The 20,760-nt window shown below is 42.5% G+C and overlaps 5 non-coding genes across 5 annotated transcripts; all 5 read right to left on the reverse strand.

The window, feature by feature from the left end:
• Nucleotides 1-12,904: 12,904 nt before the first annotated feature.
• Nucleotides 12,905-12,986, reverse strand: trnas-gcu (transfer RNA serine (anticodon GCU)). The gene has a single exon. It is a non-coding gene; the product is annotated as a tRNA-Ser (tRNA).
• An 850-nt stretch (nucleotides 12,987-13,836) lies between these two features.
• trnas-gcu (transfer RNA serine (anticodon GCU)) lies at nucleotides 13,837-13,918 on the reverse strand. The gene has a single exon. It is a non-coding gene; the product is annotated as a tRNA-Ser (tRNA).
• A 1,465-nt stretch (nucleotides 13,919-15,383) lies between these two features.
• trnas-gcu (transfer RNA serine (anticodon GCU)) lies at nucleotides 15,384-15,465 on the reverse strand. The gene has a single exon. It is a non-coding gene; the product is annotated as a tRNA-Ser (tRNA).
• A 1,465-nt stretch (nucleotides 15,466-16,930) lies between these two features.
• trnas-gcu (transfer RNA serine (anticodon GCU)) lies at nucleotides 16,931-17,012 on the reverse strand. Its single transcript has one exon. It is a non-coding gene; the product is annotated as a tRNA-Ser (tRNA).
• A 2,088-nt stretch (nucleotides 17,013-19,100) lies between these two features.
• On the reverse strand, nucleotides 19,101-19,182 carry trnar-ccu (transfer RNA arginine (anticodon CCU)). Its single transcript has one exon. It is a non-coding gene; the product is annotated as a tRNA-Arg (tRNA).
• Between the last annotated feature and the right edge of the window lie 1,578 nt (nucleotides 19,183-20,760).

Here is a 20,760-nt window from a genome sequence, read left to right on the forward strand (position 1 = left end):
GAATTTTTAAACTAGACGGAGATGAGTGTGATGATACAGCTCCGACATCCAACATTATGAACCTCTCGAGGTCTTATAGACTGAATGAGGTCGAGAAAAAAGTGTTGGAACTGGGACTTACCTTCATTCCTACTCCGAGGCAGCCAGACCGCAGGGAATTACGCCGAGATCTCCATGTGTATCACAGGAGATTGAAGCTTTTAGATCATTTTAATTATGAAAATGAATATGTCCATACACCCTTCACGGACCCGTCTAGTTGGGTGCCAGGGAGAGTGTCAAACACAATTGAGACCCTTATCAAAAAAGATCTGGAAGCCTTAAGGGCTTTTAGACCGATGCCGGAACATACTTACAATTTGAGCATAGAGGAACTCCAAGCCATTAAGACTCTGGCGGACGACCCGGCTCTAGTAATCAAACCAGCAGATAAGGGATCACAAATTGTGATTATGGACAGGACACAGTATCTATTGGAAGCAGAGAGGCAATTGGCCAACAGAGATCATTATACACCTTTATTACATTCAATGCAGCCCGAGACACAGATCATGATCCGATCCATCTTGTGTGATATGTTCCGGGATGACATAATAACATCAAAACAAATGACTTACCTGTTGGGGCCGGATGTCCCCAGGCCAAGAGTCTTCTACCTGCTGCCGAAGATACACAAGGCCCTGGACCAATGGACTGTCCCGGGCCGGGTTCCCTGTGGTCGACCAATAGTGTGTGACTGTGGCTCAGAGTCGTCTAACATTGCTGAGTATCTGGACCTGCACATTAACCCTCTTTCACACAAACATGCTTCCTACATAAAGGATACGTATGACTTTGTGGAAAAAGTTGGGTTAATTTCAGTCTCAGCTGATGCGTTTTTGTTTTCTATTGACATTAACTCTCTATACACCAACATAGATACGACCTTGGGCCTACAGTCAATAAGAGCTGCTTTTAATAAATTTCCTGTTCCAGGAAGACCTGATGCGTATATTTTAGAACTGTTAAAGATGAGCCTTGACCGGAATGACTTTGAGTTTAATAACAAACACTACCTCCAGATCCATGGTACAGCGATGGGCAAAAAATTTGCCCCAGCCTATGCCAATTTGTATATGTGTGGGTGGGAAGAATCAGCATTTGTGAAATGCCGCCATCTGCCGTCGCTGTATTTGAGGTACCTGGATGACATCTTTGGTATCTGGGAGGGAGATATGGAGAGTTTTAAAGCATTCTTGGAAGTTTTAAACACACATCATCCGGCCATCAAAATAACACACAACATCCAGAGGGAAACATTAGAGTTCTTAGACACACAGGTATTCTTTTCATCCAGTTTGGGAGCAACAACAAAAACTTTAGCCACTAAAGTTTTCTTTAAGGAAACAGATAGGCATGCATTGCTCCACAAAAACAGTTACCATCCTAAGCATACATATGAGGGTCTGGTCAAATCACAATTGATCAGATTCCATCGCATCTGTACTCACCTTAGTGATGTGGAGGAGGCGACATCGGTCCTCTTTAAAGCCCTGAGGCCTCGGGGATATTCTCGGAGGTTCCTGAGGGGGATAAGGAGTGAAGTGAGGCGGGTGTTCCAAACAAATGGGAGATATGTAGTGCAAAATGATGAGAAGAAAATTATACCTGTGGTCACAACGTTCTCTCATCCTCTTGGACGTTTGGGTGGCCAGCTGAGGCTCAACTTTGGACAGGCCCAGGAGACCCTGGAGGACCTGGGTGATTTTAAATTGATCTCTGCATACAGGAGAAACAAAAATCTTAAAGATAAACTGGTACACTCGAGCCTGAATAAAAAACCTAAGGTATCCCTAACAGAACAACAACACTTCCAACAGGATGTCTATATTGGGAATAGATATTCTGGGAGGGGGGTACCTATAGGGAATAGCATTGATTTTAAAACTTACAACGTGGTCTATGCTATCAGATGCTCCAGTTGCCAGAAACTGTACATAGGAGAAACCAGATACTCCATGGAGATCCGTTTTAAACAGCACAGGTATCAGGTCAGGAGAGGAAACGAGGATACAGTCCTTTACCGGCACTTTGTAATGCATGGGGTTAACAACATGGGGATTGAGGGTCTGGAGAGCCATAAAGAGTGGACAAAAACTCAACGACAGAAGGCTGAAAGGACCTGGATACACCTTTTAAAAACAATTGACCCGCTAGGGCTAAATGAAAAATATTAAAAATCCAAAAAGGCCCTATTCAAACATTAGGGAGTGTTGGAAAAAAGCTTACCTTGGTCTTCCTTGGGGGTACCTGTAGACACTACAGGTAGTTGGGATCCTCCACATGGCGGGTTCTCATATATATTAATATGTATATGTGTTTTCTGTTGTAATAATAATACTATGAATTATGATTTATTACATTTTTGTTGGGTGCTTGTTGCCCCGCCATGTGGGGGATCCCAACTCCAAAAAATGCAGTTGCACTTACCTTCCTTGCTGCATTCAATGTCGAGGGATCCACCTGGGGAGAAAGAAAAGGGGTGAAACATCGGTTTCTTGCACCCTCATAGAGGACAAACTGTATGTTTCCTAATTTTTCAAACACTTACCTTACAGACCTTCAAATCTCCTTCTTCCTTTTTGCTCACATCCTCACAGGAACAATAGACCTCCACAGTCCAACACGGGGGGCTAGCGCCAGTGCCACTCCAACCCTGCAAGGGGTTGAGATCTGTCACCTAACCTAACCCTAACCCTAAACCCTAACCCTAACCCTTTGAATACAATAGAGCTGCAAGCCATTAACACTCTGGCAAACAACCCAGCTATTGTCATCAAACCGGCAGACAAGGGTTCACAAATAGTAATTATGGATAGGACTCAATATCTTTTGGAAGCAGATAGACAACTTACCAACAGGAATCATTATGCGCCGCTGCTCCATTCTATGCAACCTGAAACACAAAACATGATTAAAAACATTCTATGTAAAATGTATCAGGAAAAAGTAATAACATTAAAGCAAATGACCTACCTGTTGGGACCGGACGTCCCAAGACCGAGGCTGTTCTATCTGCTCCCAAAGATACATAAAGCCTTGGATAAATGGACCATCCCTGGTCAGGTTCCTTGTGGTCGACCTATTGTCAGTGACTGTGGCTCAGAGTCGTCAAACATAGCAGAATACTTGGACCACCATATAAACCCACTTTCACAGAGACATGCGTCCTACGTCAAGGATACGTATGACTTTGTTGAGAAAGTTGGGAATATTTCAGTTTCTGCAGATGCTTTTCTATTTTCTATAGATATCAATTCTCTGTATACTAATATAGATACGACTCTGGGCTTACAGTCGGTTCGAGCTGCTTTTAATAAATTCCCTGTCTCTGGGCGGCCCGATGATTATATTTTAGAACTGTTGGAGATAAGCCTTATTCGCAATGACTTCGAGTTCAATAAAAGACACTATTTACAGATCCATGGTACAGCGATGGGCAAGAAATTTGCCCCAGCGTATGCCAACCTTTACATGTGTGGCTGGGAGGAATCAGCCTTTTTAAAGTGCACTCATCTACCTTCGCTGTACTTCAGATACCTTGATGACATCTTTGGTATCTGGGAGGGGGACATGGAGCAATTTATGGTGTTTTTAAATATTCTGAACTCTCATCACCCTGCAATTAAAATTACACACAACGTCCAGAAGGAAAAACTGGAGTTTTTAGACACACAGGTCTTCTTTATACCCGGTTTGGGAGCGAATAAAGCCTTAGCTACAAAAGTCTTCTTTAAGGAGACCGATAGACATGCTTTGCTTCACAAACAGAGTTATCATCCTAAACATACCTACAAAGGACTAGTTAAATCACAGTTAATAAGATTCCATCGTATTTGTACTTACCTGAGTGATGTGGAGGAGGCGACATCTATCCTGTTTAAAGCCCTCAGGCCTCGGGGTTACTCTCGGCGGTTCCTGAGGGAAATAAAACAGGAAGTAAGACAAATATTTGAAATAAATGGGAGGTATGTAGTGGAGAGAGAAGAGAAAGATATTATACCTGTGGTGACAACATACTCACAACCTCTAGGACGTTTGGGTGGCCAATTAAGGCTTAACTTCCAGCAGGCCCAGGGAGACTTGGGAGGCTTGGGGCGTTTTAAACTAATTTCTGCATATAGGAGAAACAAGAATCTCAAAGACAGGCTGGTACATTCTAACCTAAATGGAAAACCTGCGGTATCTCCTGAGGAAAATAATTATTTTAACCTAAATACCTATATCGGGAATAGGTATTCGGGGAAAGGGGTACCTATAAGGAACCGAATAGCTTTCAGGACTCCTAATACGGTCTATGCCATTAGGTGTGCGAAGTGCCAGAAACTATACATAGGAGAAACTAAACACTCTATGCAGACTCGGTTTACACAACATAAATACCAAGTCAGGAGAGGGAATAAGGATACGGTTTTATACAGACATTTTATAGTACATGTGGTTTTAAATATGAGAATTGAAGGACTAGAAAGCCAAAAGGATTGGTCCAGAACCGCAAGACAAAAAGCAGAAAGAACATGGATACGTTTATTGAAAACCATCGACCCGTTGGGTCTGAATGAAAAATATTAAAATGTATTGCATGTCTCTCTTTTGATATACAGTAAGTAAAGGTGGGAGGATACAGTTCGACTCCGCTTGGAGAGTATCGGTAGCGTATACGGATCATTGGGATTCCCATATTGTCAGTTTTTCCTATATATATATTAAAATATATATATATTTGTTGTTGTAATATGATACCATGAATTATTATTTATTACATTTGTGTTTATTGGCTGGGTGGCCCTGCAATATGGTTGAATCCCTACTCCAAATTACAGTTGCACTTATTATTTTTTACTGTAACAAATACTTAAAAATACTTACCGTGTAGAGCGAATTGATGACAAGCGGCCAATCACATTTCTCGGTGAGAGGATGGATTCCTAGGGGGAAGAAAAACAGTTAAAATATTGTTTACAAAAATCATACATTTAACACCTAGAAGAACCAATAGTACTTACCTGAGAGTGGATGGTGCAGAACCTACCTTAACCCTTTCACACGTAGGTTCTAAATTCCTTGACTGGTCCCCCAGAGTGAGTTTTTTATGCGCGTGAGTTTGGATCAATCTCAACGTTCCAGAAATTGATTATGACGCATTAAAATCGAATTGCTATACAATTTAAGTATTTCTCGGTTCGCATTTTCCATTGACCTAGTTTGCACCCCGTATTAGTGACGAATACTCCATTCATTGGTTGTTTTGTTTATCCACCTTCTCGTTACGTATTTCTTCCGCTTCAGGGGACTGGCTGAAACCTTCAAAGTAGATATTTTGGCTATTATTCTGGTGACTGAAGTATTTATATAACTCAAATTATACCACCCATATAGTTTGCACGATACTGAGATGAAAGCATGAACTGTTGTATTTCACGAGGTGATGTTTTTGCCAAACTAGCTAGCTCGTAGTGTAGTAAAGAGTCAATCAACAAGTTAGCTGTTGCTAATTTACTAGGCTATGTTACTAGTACGTTGTTTGTGTGGTCGGATTATAACGAATACAAAATAATTTGGATACATCCAGTCAGTCTAATTTGATTTATATTCATCGTTTTGTTTTCTCTAGCTGGCTTCCATCTCGTAAACCTTCTGAGTTGGCAACGCAGCCAGTGTTCACAAAATAAGTTACTGGATGGAAGCCAGCTAAACGAAAACAAAACGATACATTACAATCCTAGTAATACGCTAGACTGACTAGATGCACTTGCATTACTTTGTTATAATCCTACTACACAAACTACGTAACATAGCCAAGTAAATTAGCAGCAACTGTTGATCGTCAACCAAATTGAGCTATACTGTAGGCGAGACTAGAACATGACTCCCAGACACCTCGGCGAAAGGCGATCAAGCAAGCTCATGCTGCTTGGATACCTTCAAACCTTTTTGGTTGGCTTCAATTTATCTGGGAAACTTTTCTGGTGAGTAGATTATTTATACCCACAAAATATACACATACCTGTGGCATGATATTGAGACGAAAGCATGACCTGTGGTTGTTTTCCACTATCTGATGTTTTTGCTAGCTAGCTCATAGTAAAGGGTATTATTCAGGTAACTAGCGATTACTAACTTGCCATGTTTAGTCAAATTAAAGCAAACACAATAATTCAGACATCCATTCTATATTGATGGCTATGTTTTGTGATCTCTTGCTACCATCTACTGTCATTAATTTCCGTGTTGATAGAAAATGTATTCCTCATTTATTGTCAGGCCACAGTTCAAGCAAAAATGAGAGGCAAGTGTAATTTGTTTGGAAAATCTGGGCTAGGGCTAGTTGATGGACGACATGTAGAATAAACCAGACTTTATGCTTATTCAATTTAACAACCTATTGAAATGACAAGACGGCAATGCATGACTGTAATGTTTCATAGGGTAATGAAACGCACCACTTGTCATACCACTTGATTGCCTGCTGTTGACCGTTTTCTATATCTTGAACATCTCCCTATAATTTTACAGGTGAATGTTGGCCCGCACAGGTCCCGTTCCAAGAAACAGAACATGACAGCACTGCTGTACAAATTGTCCATGTATAGTACATGGCCTTCTCTCAGGTGTCGAGCAAGTACGGTCAGCACAAAGTGACCATTCCTTGCTGAACATCAACGAGACCGTCAAACACCTAATTCCTTGATGTACCAGCAGCATGTTTCTTTTTTTGCAAAGGCTGAAAGCCCATCTCCCATCCCACACCCTCACCACATTGCATAGAGGGACTGTAGAGAGCATCCCAAGGAGCTGCATCACGGCCTGCAGAGGACAGTGAGGACAGCTGAGAAGATAGTCAGGATCTCTCTGCCCTCCCTCACAAACATCTATACCAAATGCTGCATCCCCAAACCCACACGCATTGTGGACAAACCCATGCACCCCACACGCTCCTGTACATCATCAAACTCAATATTTTTGCATATTGCTGCTACCTCAATAACTGATGTCCATGTATTATGGTATTAGTATGTTATGTTTACATTCAGTTTCCCTTGCACTAGCTTACTTGTTTACATTCACAGTATCCCCACTTGGTGTTTTGAGGCATTTGTCACAAATTTCATCTTGTCTTATTGGACCAATTTTATTGACCTAATTCCACACAGTTGTTGTAGTTGTCTAGGTTATGTGTAGGTCCTGGAAGAACGTTGTTTTGTTTCATTGTGTACTGTAAGTATATGATGACAATAAATACCAGTTGACTTGTCATGACAACAGATCCAGAAATCCCAAGCCCTTCATGATCCTGGATGTCCATAGTGGATCCTGTGTAAAGGATCATGTCCTAAACATAGCCAGTACATCACACAACTCAAACATGCTGTACCTTTTTGCCGATATGTTGACGGAAGCTTTGCCTACCTACACACAGTGTCAAGGTTTTAAATAATTTTGATGTGATATTTTTTATAGCTGTGTGCTAATGATATTCATTGATATGTAACGTGACAATGACGAGATTGTACCCTTTCCTGGACATGTAATTAGCTACCTGAAATGAGTAAAAGGATACCTGTTAAAAATTAAGAAACGTGTTGGTGTGGGCTTTTTAACTTATTAAAATATTTATTAAAATAACTTAGTACTGTCATTACTGTTCCGATTTTTAAATATTCACACAGGTGAATCCACAGTGAATTGATATGATATATTATCGTAGTGTAGCTTTTCGAGAAGCTAACTTGGCTAATGACGATAATGTAGGCTGCCATGTTTTTTGTTTTGATCAGTACTCTGCATTGTGGGTGTCAAATGGTCAACGAGATGACCTACTCTTCTCACGAGAAAATACTGAGGTGTACGGGGTCAAGGGGTACATCATCAAGGGTCATATTTGTTGCCGGAAGACAAAAAAATCAAAGATGGCCTCTAGTAGCTCAAAACGAGACGAAAGACAGACGAATGTCAGATGTTTTAGATGCATATTTGTGAACGTATATCTATTATTTCGATCTCTGGTTGGTTGTACAATAGTAAAATCTGTTGAAAGCGATAGCCAAGTCAAGGAAAACGGATAATATTATGGTTTACTAGGTGGCGTGAGTAAAGCGTGAGTTATTTTTGGTTAGCTGTCAGCTAACATTAGCTAAACTAAATTGTTTGAACGTTTTCTTATGGATAATAAAGGTAAACTTTCTCAAAATATACAGTAAATTGAGATTCATGTTTATAACATACGCGTAGGCTAATGCTGAAGAGTTTATTGTTACGTAATAAGCTAAACTGGACATTCTAAAGGACGCGTTCCAACACACCGGTGTGTTGGTACGCTCCAGGGACCAGCCAGGACTCAACACACCGGTGTGTTCGTACGCGTCAAAGGGTTAAGAAACTGACCTAATAAATACCTCCAATTCTTCATACATATTAATAGATCACTAATTTCTTCTTTTTTCCTTTTCTAAGGGAATAATAAAACAGAGCAATTAAACATACTGTACTTGTGCCAGCGCAAACTCCCACCCAGCAATGGGTTGAGACCCTTCTGAAACCTAACCCTAACCCTCGGCAAGGGCACAACCTTTGTTCTCTCACATATATATTATTATTATTATTTTTGCCCCCCTAAAACTCAGTCAATATTTGGCCTACATAGACAACCTAGGTGTCAAACGTTTCGTCCTGGTACCGATTGAGTTGCTTGTATTGGGATTTACGTTCCGTTGCACGGTTTAAGTAGAAATTACGTTTTTGTGTCGAAAAGTGAAGCTAACGGTGGCTAACTTGCTAACCACAGTCAATGACGCTACTTACGTCACGAAAACTCGCGTGACTACCTCTAGCAGAATATTAGTTTAGCAGCTCGTTAACTTCTGGGAGATAGCTAGGCTAACTATAGCTTTACTGCAAGGCAGCTGCAGAAATGCCACAAGCAAAGAGGCCAGGTGATAACTATTTACTAATTTTACTTTGTGATATGACACACAATTGTGATGTGTAATGTACAATATAAGCTGATATTATTAAGGAAGTACATCTACTTTCAGAAACAGTCTACTATTTCACTGAAGTATTAGCATCATGACATTAGCCTGTGTTGCCCAGGCTACACATACTACAGTGGTCTATGATGTAGCGTTATCTGTTTTCAATTGTTAAAATAAACATTCCTCACATATACATTTTCGTTGTAGGATTTATTCTGACATTAGTAAACGATTTGTTGGTGAAATTACCATTACCTGTGGTTTCAAACCAGTGTTGCTCACTGCAACGCTGTAGCCTACGCGAGACACTACAAAAACATCTACACAGCTGTAGGAAGTCAAACAGCGACAGAACATGTTCGGCACTCCCCTTACTTAAATCAAAAGTCTATCTAACTACTAACCTGAACTTCATTGCCACAGCCTAAACGTTGTCAATCTGTTCATGAAAATAATTAATTTAAGTTTAAACCGTACAACGGAACGTTAAATCCAATTCAACCAACGCAATCGCTACCAAGACGAACACAGCAGTAGTCTAGTACTGTGCCGTAGTAGTACAATTTACCGGGGCAGCTTCTCCACACAGGGCTATATCGCATTTTGCGTTGTTACTGACAATGATCGCTACCAGTGAGCTTTTTATGAATGAGCGATTTTCCACTAAATAAATGTCAAGCTTATTTACGTTTTGGGGGGCATATTTTCCGTTAGCAGATGGTACTGTTTGAATCGCGATTCCATCTTCTACTGCCGGGCAACGTTGTAGAATAATCTTCAAAGGGGGTTCTTTATTAATGAATGAATGCAATGAGTAGGCTAAATGCCTGAAAATATCATGAGAAGGGAAAAACTTAAAATGACGTTTAAGTCATAGAGATTAGGTAAATTTTTACACCGGTCTGCCCAATTTATTTGTTTTGTTTCAACGATGAGGCTGCCTCTTGCAGGGGAAATGAGAAGACATCTATTTCATTCTACACTAAACTCGTATTTTCAGTTGTAAATGAGCAGCAAAAAAAAATGCTTTTAAATATATGTCATCTTTATAAATAATAAGTATGCATTTTTATATAAAATATACAGAAATATCAGTTGTAAAAATGTCATTCAAAAACGGACCCCTGTGCAACCGACGCAAGCAAGCACACCCTACAATTTCCCCAGAAATTGTACCCTCTCTAGTTGGGTGTGCTCAAGCCTTCGGCGAGAGCACAACCTTTGTTCTCTCACATATATATTATTATTTATTATTGTTTATTTTCGCCCCCCTAAAACTCACTCAATATTTGGCCTACATAGACAACGTAGGTGTCAAAAGTTTCGTCTTGGTAGCGATTGAGTTGCTTCTATTGGAATTTACGTTCCGTTGCATGGTTTAGGCTGAAGTTAAGTTTTTGTGGCGAAAAGTGAAGCTAACGGTGGCTAATTTGCTAGCCACAGTCACTGACGTTACTAACGTCGCTGCGTCACGAAAACACGCGTGACTACCTTTGGCAGAACATTCGTTTCGCATCTGTTAACTTGGGGGATAGCTAGGCTAACTATAGCTTTACTGCAAGGCAGCTGCAGAAACGCCACAAGCAAAGAGGCCAGGGTGATAACTATTTACTCATTTTACTTTGTGATATGACACACAATTGTCATGTGTAATGTACAGTATAAGCTGATATTATTAAGGAAGTACATCTACTTTCGGAAACAGTAGTCTACTATTTCACTGAAGTATTAGCATCATGACATTAGCCTGTGTTGCCCGGGCAACACATACTACAGTGGTTTATGATGTAGCGTTATCTGTTTTCAATCGTTAAAATAAACATTCCTCACATATACATTTTCGTTGTAGGATTTATTCTGACATTAGTAAACGATTTGTGGGTGAAATTACCATTACCTGTGGTTTCAAACCAGTGTAGCTCACTGCAACGCTGTAGCTTACGCGAGACACACGACAAAAACATCTAACTTACACAGCTGTTTAGGAAGTCAAACAGCGACAGAACATGTTCGGCACTCCCCTTACTTAAATCAAAAGTCTATCTAACTACTAACCTGAACTTCATTGCTACAGCCTAAACTTTGTCAATCTGTTCATGAAAATAATTAATTTCAGCCTAAACTGTACAACTGAACGTTTAATCGAATTCAACCAACGCAATCGCTACCGAGAGGAACACAGCAGTAGTCTAGTACTGTACCGTAGTAGTAGAATTTACCGGGACAGCTTCTCCACACAGGGCTATATCGCATTTTGCGTTGTTACCTTACAATGATCGCTACCAGTGAGCTTTTTATGAATGAGCGATTTTCCACTAAATAAATGTCAAGCTTATTTACGTTTTGGGGGGCATATTTTCAGTTAGCAGATGGTACTGTTTGAATCGCGATTCCATCTTCTACTGCCGTGTAACGTCGTAGAATAATCTTCAAAGGGGGTTCTTTATTAATGAATGAATGCAATGAGTAGGCTAAATGCATGAAAATATCACGAGAAGGGAAAAACTTAAAAGGACGTTTAAGTCATAGAGATTAGGTCAATTTGTACACCGGTCTGCCAAATTCATTTTGATTCAACGATGAGGCTGCCTCTTGGGGAAATGAGAAGACATCCATTTCATTCTACACTTCACTCGTATTTTCAGTTGTAAATGAGCAGCAAAAAAAAATGCGTTTAAATCTATGTAATCTTTATAAATAATAAGTATGCATTTTTATATAAAATACAAAAATATCAGTTGTAAAAATGTCATTAAAAAACGGACCCCTGTCCAACTGACGCAAGCAAGCACACCCTACAATTTCCCCAGAAATTGTACCCTCTCTAGTTTTAGTAAGCTTGTACAGTTTTTTTTAGAATGTTCTGTTTTTGTGTTTTTCAGATCACCAAGAAGCTGGCTGGCAGTATAGGGGACTCCGCTGCATGGATGTCCAACATCGAGCTTGGCCAGGTTCTGAACAGTGTTCTGACGACAGGTGAAGGTGCAGGGCTGGAAGAGTTGTGCCAGGGCATCGTCACACGTTATGAGAATGCTGGACAAGCTGAGCCTGAGGCTATCTATGTTGACCGGGACTGCTGCAGCCAGTCAGGTGGGATGCTGAAATTGTTACTTTATGAAATATACATTCCAGAATACAGTATGTAATAAACTAAAGTTAACTAGAGAGGGTACACTTTCTGGGGAAATTGTAGTTTGTGCTTGCTTGCGTCGGTTGCACAGGGGTCCGTTTTTGAATGACATTTTTAAAACTGATATTTCTGTATATTTTATATAAAAATGCATACTTATTATTTATAAAGATTACATAGATTTAAAAGCTTTTTTTTTTGCTGATCATTTACAACTGAAAATACGAGTGAAGTGTAGAATGAAATAGATCTTCTCATTTCCCCTGCAAAAGGCATCCTCATCGTTGAATCAAAACGAATAAATTTGGCAGACCGGTGTAAAAATTGACCTAATCTCTATGACGTAAACGTCGTTTTAAGTTTTTCCCTTCTCGTGATATTTTCATGCATTTAGCCTACTCATTGCATTAATTCATGAATAAAGAACCCCCTTTGAAGATTATTCTACGACGTTACCGGCAGTACTGTAGAATAGAAGATGGAATTGCGATTCAAACAGTACCATCTGCTAACTGAAAATATGCCCCCCAAAACATAAATAAGCTTGACATTTATTTAGTGGAAAATCGCAAGTTCATAATAAGCGTCAGTAACAACGCAAAATCCGAGAAGCTGCCCCGGTAAATTGTACTACTACGTTACAGTACTAGACTACTGCTGTGTTTGTCTTGGTAGCAATTGTGTTGGTTGAATTGGATTTAACGTTCCGTTGTATGGTTTAGGCTGAAACAAAGGTGGACATGTCATGACGATAACTTGCCGACGAGGATGAGATTTGAACTCACGCATGCAGAGCACAATGGATTAGCAGTCCATCGCCTTAACCACTCGGCCACCTCGTCATTTACAGCACTGGGCCCACGGTGGTGAAAGAACCTTCCATTTCACAAAACATGGAGAAAAGCAGGTGACGACAGGCACAATTGTGAAAAGGAATATAGTCAGGAGCTGAGGAAGGAATCAAAGAGTTGCTGGAAAGGCAGTGGTGGAGGGGGGCACTAAATAGGAGCAGTAAGGGACAGAAGAATTTTAATTGACAAAGGTGGACTTGTCATGACGATAACTTGCCAACGAAGTTGAGATTCGAACTCACGCGTGCAGAGCACAATGGATTAGCAGTCCATCGCCTTAACCACTCGGCCACCTCGTCATTTACAGCACTGGGCCCACGGTGGTGAAAGAACCTTCCATTTCACAAAACATGGAGAAAAGCAGGTGACGACAGGCACAATTGTGAAAAGGAATATAGTCATGAACTGAGGAAGGAATCAAAGAGTTTCTGGAAAGGCAGTGGTGGAGGGGGGCACTAAATAGGAGCAGTAAGGGTTGAGGGACAGAAGAATTTTAATTGACAAAGGTGGACTTGTCATGACGATAACTTGCCAACGAAGTTGAGATTCGAACTCACGCGTGCAGAGCACAATGGATTAGCAGTCCATCGCCTTAACCACTCGGCCACCTCATCATTTACAGCACTGGGCCCACGGTGGTGAAAGAACCTTCCATTTCACAAAACATGGAGAAAAGCAGGTGACGACAGGCACAATTGTGAAAAGGAATATAGTCAGGAGCTGAGGAAGGAATCAAAAGAGTTGCTGGAAAGGCAGTGGTGGAGGGGGGCACTAAATAGGAGCAGTAAGGGACAGAAGAATTTCAATTGACAAAGGTGGACATGTCATAAAGATAACTTGCCGACGAGGATGAGATTCGAACTCACGCGTGCAGAGCACAATGGATTAGCAGTCCATCGCCTTAACCACTCGGCCACCTCGTCATTTACAGCACTGGGCCCACGGTGGTGAAAGAACCTTCCATTTCACAAAACATGGAGAAAAGCAGGTGACGACAGGCACAATTGTGAAAAGGAATATAGTCAGGAGCTGAGGAAGGAATCAAAGAGTTGCTGGAAAGGCAGTGGTGGAGGGGGGCACTAAATAGGAGCAGTAAGGGACAGAAGAATTTCAATTGACAAAGGTGGACATGTCATAAAGATAACTTGCCTAAGAGGATGAGCGTCGAAGTCACGCGTGCAGAGCACAATGGATTAGCAGTCCATCGCCTTAACCACTCGGCCACCTCGTCATTTACAGCACAGGGCCCACGGTGGTGAAAGAACCTTCCATTTCACAAAACATGGAGAAAAGCAGGTGACGACAGGCACAATTGTGAAAAGGAATATAGTCAGGAGCTGAGGAAGGAATCAAAGAGTTGCTGGAAAGGCAGTGGTGGAGGGGGGCTCTAAATAGGAGCAGTAAGGGACAGAAGAATTTCAATTGACAAAGGTGGACATGTCATAAAGATAACTTGCCTAAGAGGATGAAATTCGAACTCACGCTTGCAGAGCACAATGGATTAGCAGTCCATCGCCTTAACCACTCGGCCACCTCGTCATTTACAGCACTGGGCCCACGGTGGTGAAAGAACCTTCCATTTCACAAAACATGGAGAAAAGCAGGTGACGACAGGCACAATTGTGAAAAGGAATATAGTCAGGAGCTGAGGAAGGAATCAAAGAGTTGCTGGAAAGGCAGTGGTGGAGGGGGGCACTAAATAGGAGCAGTAAGGGACAGAAGAATTTTAATTGACAAAGGTGGACTTGTCATGACGATAACTTGCCAACGAAGTTGAGATTCGAACTCACGCGTGCAGAGCACAATGGATTAGCAGTCCATCGCCTTAACCACTCGGCCACCTCGTCATTTACAGCACTGGGCCCACGGTGGTGAAAGAACCTTCCATTTCACAAAACATGGAGAAAAGCAGGTGACGACAGGCACAATTGTGAAAAGGAATATAGTCATGAACTGAGGAAGGAATCAAAGAGTTTCTGGAAAGGCAGTGGTGGAGGGGGGCACTAAATAGGAGCAGTAAGGGTTGAGGGACAGAAGAATTTTAATTGACAAAGGTGGACTTGTCATGACGATAACTTGCCAACGAAGTTGAGATTCGAACTCACGCGTGCAGAGCACAATGGATTAGCAGTCCATCGCCTTAACCACTCGGCCACCTCATCATTTACAGCACTGGGCCCACGGTGGTGAAAGAACCTTCCATTTCACAAAACATGGAGAAAAGCAGGTGACGACAGGCACAATTGTGAAAAGGAATATAGTCAGGAGCTGAGGAAGGAATCAAAGAGTTGCTGGAAAGGCAGTGGTGGAGGGGGGCACTAAATAGGAGCAGTAAGGGACAGAAGAATTTCAATTGACAAAGGTGGACATGTCATAAAGATAACTTGCCGACGAGGATGAGATTCGAACTCACGCGTGCAGAGCACAATGGATTAGCAGTCCATCGCCTTAACCACTCGGCCACCTCGTCATTTACAGCACTGGGCCCACGGTGGTGAAAGAACCTTCCATTTCACAAAACATGGAGAAAAGCAGGTGACGACAGGCACAATTGTGAAAAGGAATATAGTCAGGAGCTGAGGAAGGAATCAAAGAGTTGCTGGAAAGGCAGTGGTGGAGGGGGGCACTAAATAGGAGCAGTAAGGGACAGAAGAATTTCAATTGACAAAGGTAAACATGTCATAAAGATAACTTGCCTAAGAGGATGAGCGTCGAAGTCACGCGTGCAGAGCACAATGGATTAGCAGTCCATCGCCTTAACCACTCGGCCACCTCGTCATTTACAGCACAGGGCCCACGGTGGTGAAAGAACCTTCCATTTCACAAAACATGGAGAAAAGCAGGTGACGACAGGCACAATTGTGAAAAGGAATATAGTCAGGAGCTGAGGAAGGAATCAAAGAGTTGCTGGAAAGGCAGTGGTGGAGGGGGGCTCTAAATAGGAGCAGTAAGGGACAGAAGAATTTCAATTGACAAAGGTGGACATGTCATAAAGATAACTTGCCTAAGAGGATGAAATTCGAACTCACGCTTGCAGAGCACAATGGATTAGCAGTCCATCGCCTTAACCACTCGGCCACCTCGTCATTTACAGCACTGGGCCCACGGTGGTGAAAGAACCTTCCATTTCACAAAACATGGAGAAAAGCAGGTGACGACAGGCACAATTGTGAAAAGGAATATAGTCAGGAGCTGAGGAAGGAATCAAAGAGTTGCTGGAAAGGCAGTGGTGGAGGGGGGCACTAAATAGGAGCAGTAAGGGACAGAAGAATTTTAATTGACAAAGGTGGACTTGTCATGACGATAACTTGCCAACGAAGTTGAGATTCGAACTCACGCGTGCAGAGCACAATGGATTAGCAGTCCATCGCCTTAACCACTCGGCCACCTCGTCATTTACAGCACTGGGCCCACGGTGGTGAAAGAACCTTCCATTTCACAAAACATGGAGAAAAGCAGGTGACGACAGGCACAATTGTGAAAAGGAATATAGTCATGAACTGAGGAAGGAATCAAAGAGTTTCTGGAAAGGCAGTGGTGGAGGGGGGCACTAAATAGGAGCAGTAAGGGTTGAGGGACAGAAGAATTTTAATTGACAAAGGTGGACTTGTCATGACGATAACTTGCCAACGAAGTTGAGATTCGAACTCACGCGTGCAGAGCACAATGGATTAGCAGTCCATCGCCTTAACCACTCGGCCACCTCATCATTTACAGCACTGGGCCCACGGTGGTGAAAGAACCTTCCATTTCACAAAACATGGAGAAAAGCAGGTGACGACAGGCACAATTGTGAAAAGGAATATAGTCAGGAGCTGAGGAAGGAATCAAAGAGTTGCTGGAAAGGCAGTGGTGGAGGGGGGCACTAAATAGGAGCAGTAAGGGACAGAAGAATTTCAATTGACAAAGGTGGACATGTCATAAAGATAACTTGCCGACGAGGATGAGATTCGAACTCACGCGTGCAGAGCACAATGGATTAGCAGTCCATCGCCTTAACCACTCGGCCACCTCGTCATTTACAGCACTGGGCCCACGGTGGTGAAAGAACCTTCCATTTCACAAAACATGGAGAAAAGCAGGTGACGACAGGCACAATTGTGAAAAGGAATATAGTCAGGAGCTGAGGAAGGAATCAAAGAGTTGCTGGAAAGGCAGTGGTGGAGGGGGGCACTAAATAGGAGCAGTAAGGGACAGAAGAATTTCAATTGACAAAGGTAAACATGTCATAAAGATAACTTGCCTAAGAGGATGAGCGTCGAAGTCACGCGTGCAGAGCACAATGGATTAGCAGTCCATCGCCTTAACCACTCGGCCACCTCGTCATTTACAGCACAGGGCCCACGGTGGTGAAAGAACCTTCCATTTCACAAAACATGGAGAAAAGCAGGTGACGACAGGCACAATTGTGAAAAGGAATATAGTCAGGAGCTGAGGAAGGAATCAAAGAGTTGCTGGAAAGGCAGTGGTGGAGGGGGGCTCTAAATAGGAGCAGTAAGGGACAGAAGAATTTCAATTGACAAAGGTGGACATGTCATAAAGATAACTTGCCTAAGAGGATGAAATTCGAACTCACGCTTGCAGAGCACAATGGATTAGCAGTCCATCGCCTTAACCACTCGGCCACCTCGTCATTTACAGCACTGGGCCCACGGTGGTGAAAGAACCTTCCATTTCACAAAACATGGAGAAAAGCAGGTGACGACAGGCACAATTGTGAAAAGGAATATAGTCAGGAGCTGAGGAAGGAATCAAAGAGTTGCTGGAAAGGCAGTGGTGGAGGGGGGCACTAAATAGGAGCAGTAAGGGACAGAAGAATTTTAATTGACAAAGGTGGACTTGTCATGACGATAACTTGCCAACGAAGTTGAGATTCGAACTCACGCGTGCAGAGCACAATGGATTAGCAGTCCATCGCCTTAACCACTCGGCCACCTCGTCATTTACAGCACTGGGCCCACGGTGGTGAAAGAACCTTCCATTTCACAAAACATGGAGAAAAGCAGGTGACGACAGGCACAATTGTGAAAAGGAATATAGTCAGGAGCTGAGGAAGGAATCAAAGAGTTTCTGGAAAGGCAGTGGTGGAGGGGGGCACTAAATAGGAGCAGTAAGGGTTGAGGGACAGAAGAATTTTAATTGACAAAGGTGGACTTGTCATGACGATAACTTGCCAACGAAGTTGAGATTCGAACTCACGCGTGCAGAGCACAATGGATTAGCAGTCCATCGCCTTAACCACTCGGCCACCTCGTCATTTACAGCACTGGGCCCACGGTGGTGAAAGAACCTTCCATTTCACAAAACATGGAGAAAAGCAGGTGACGACAGGCACAATTGTGAAAAGGAATATAGTCATGAACTGAGGAAGGAATCAAAGAGTTTCTGGAAAGGCAGTGGTGGAGGGGGGCACTAAATAGGAGCAGTAAGGGTTGAGGGACAGAAGAATTTTAATTGACAAAGGTGGACATGTCATGACGATAACTTGCCAACAAAGTTGAGATTCGAACTCACGCGTGCAGAGCACAATGGATTAGCAGTACATTGCCTTAACCACTCAGCCACCTCGTCATTTACAGCACTGGGCCCACGGTGGTGAAAGAACCTTCCATTTCACAAAACATGGAGAAAAGCAGGTGACGACAGGCACAATTGTGAAAAGGAATATAGTCAGGAGCTGAGGAAGGAATCAAAGAGTTGCTGGAAAGGCAGTGGTGGAGGGGGCCACTAAATAGGAGCAGTAACGGACAGAAGAATTTCAATTGACAAAGGTGGACATGTCATAAAGATAACTTGCCTAAGAGGATGAAATTCGAACTCACGCTTGCAGAGCACAATGGATTAGCAGTCCATCGCCTTAACCACTCGGCCACCTCGTCATTTACAGCACTGGGCCCACGGTGGTGAAAGAACCTTCCATTTCACAAAACATGGAGAAAAGCAGGTGACGACAGGCACAATTGTGAAAAGGAATATAGTCAGGAGCTGAGGAAGGAATCAAAGAGTTGCTGGAAAGGCAGTGGTGGAGGGGGGCACTAAATAGGAGCAGTAAGGGACAGAAGAATTTTAATTGACAAAGGTGGACTTGTCATGACGATAACTTGCCAACGAAGTTGAGATTCGAACTCACGCGTGCAGAGCACAATGGATTAGGAGTCCATCGCCTTAACCACTCGGCCACCTCGTCATTTACAGCACTGGGCCCACGGTGGTGAAAGAACCTTCCATTTCACAAAACATGGAGAAAAGCAGGTGACGACAGGCACAATTGTGAAAAGGAATATAGTCAGGAGCTGAGGAAGGAATCAAAGAGTTTCTGGAAAGGCAGTGGTGGAGGGGGGCACTAAATAGGAGCAGTAAGGGTTGAGGGACAGAAGAATTTTAATTGACAAAGGTGGACTTGTCATGACGATAACTTGCCAACGAAGTTGAGATTCGAACTCACGCGTGCAGAGCACAATGGATTAGCAGTCCATCGCCTTAACCACTCGGCCACCTCGTCATTTACAGCACTGGGCCCACGGTGGTGAAAGAACCTTCCATTTCACAAAACATGGAGAAAAGCAGGTGACGACAGGCACAATTGTGAAAAGGAATATAGTCATGAACTGAGGAAGGAATCAAAGAGTTTCTGGAAAGGCAGTGGTGGAGGGGGGCACTAAATAGGAGCAGTAAGGGTTGAGGGACAGAAGAATTTTAATTGACAAAGGTGGACATGTCATGACGATAACTTGCCAACAAAGTTGAGATTCGAACTCACGCGTGCAGAGCACAATGGATTAGCAGTACATTGCCTTAACCACTCAGCCACCTCGTCATTTACAGCACTGGGCCCACGGTGGTGAAAGAACCTTCCATTTCACAAAACATGGAGAAAAGCAGGTGACGACAGGCACAATTGTGAAAAGGAATATAGTCAGGAGCTGAGGAAGGAATCAAAGAGTTGCTGGAAAGGCAGTGGTGGAGGGGGCCACTAAATAGGAGCAGTAACGGACAGAAGAATTTCAATTGACAAAGGTGGACATGTCATAAAGATAACTTGCCGACGAGGATGAGATTCGAACTCACGCGTGCAGAGCACAATGGATTACCTAGCTAGCTACAGTACAGACAGTGCAGTACAGTAACCAACATTCAGTATTAACTTGTCGACATTGCGGGGTCTGCTTACAGTACCTAGTCTAAACTTCTACGGTTTTAGTGTAAATATTAACTAGTCCTTTACTGTAGCTACTTACATTCATTTTAAGTTGGTCTACCTGCAAAGAATAATGGAATTTATAATGATCCTACCTGAAGCTTTGGTAAGAATGACATGTCAATCATTGTAGATACAGTAAGCTGTTAAAAACTAAACAAAAACCGTTAGCAGTCTAGTTTGCTCATGTTACTGTACTTATGAGTATGCACAAGTTGGTTCAGCACACCATGCTTCCATACATAGTTGTAACTATGGTTATTAATATGTCTCTGTTATTTTAGATGAGCACCAAGCCTAAGAGCCATAAATCCATGGGAGATGGAGAGTGGATGGCGAGGCTGAGGGCATTTGCTGGCTCAGGGGTTTGGCCTGCTGGAGGAGGCAATAGACCTGCCCCAAGGCAGCGGAAATGGCATGACCTCTATCAAAAGGTAAAGAACTGCAAAATATGTGCTTATTACTTCTTACAGTCATTAGTCTGCAGGTCACTTGATGAAAAAGGGTCAATACAATGGTGCAGATAATATCAGACAATGGACTGTACACTGAGTGACTGGCTGAATA

Source organism: Osmerus eperlanus, chromosome 23, assembly GCF_963692335.1.
Source record: "Osmerus eperlanus chromosome 23, fOsmEpe2.1, whole genome shotgun sequence".
NCBI classification, from domain to species: domain Eukaryota; kingdom Metazoa; phylum Chordata; class Actinopteri; order Osmeriformes; family Osmeridae; genus Osmerus; species Osmerus eperlanus.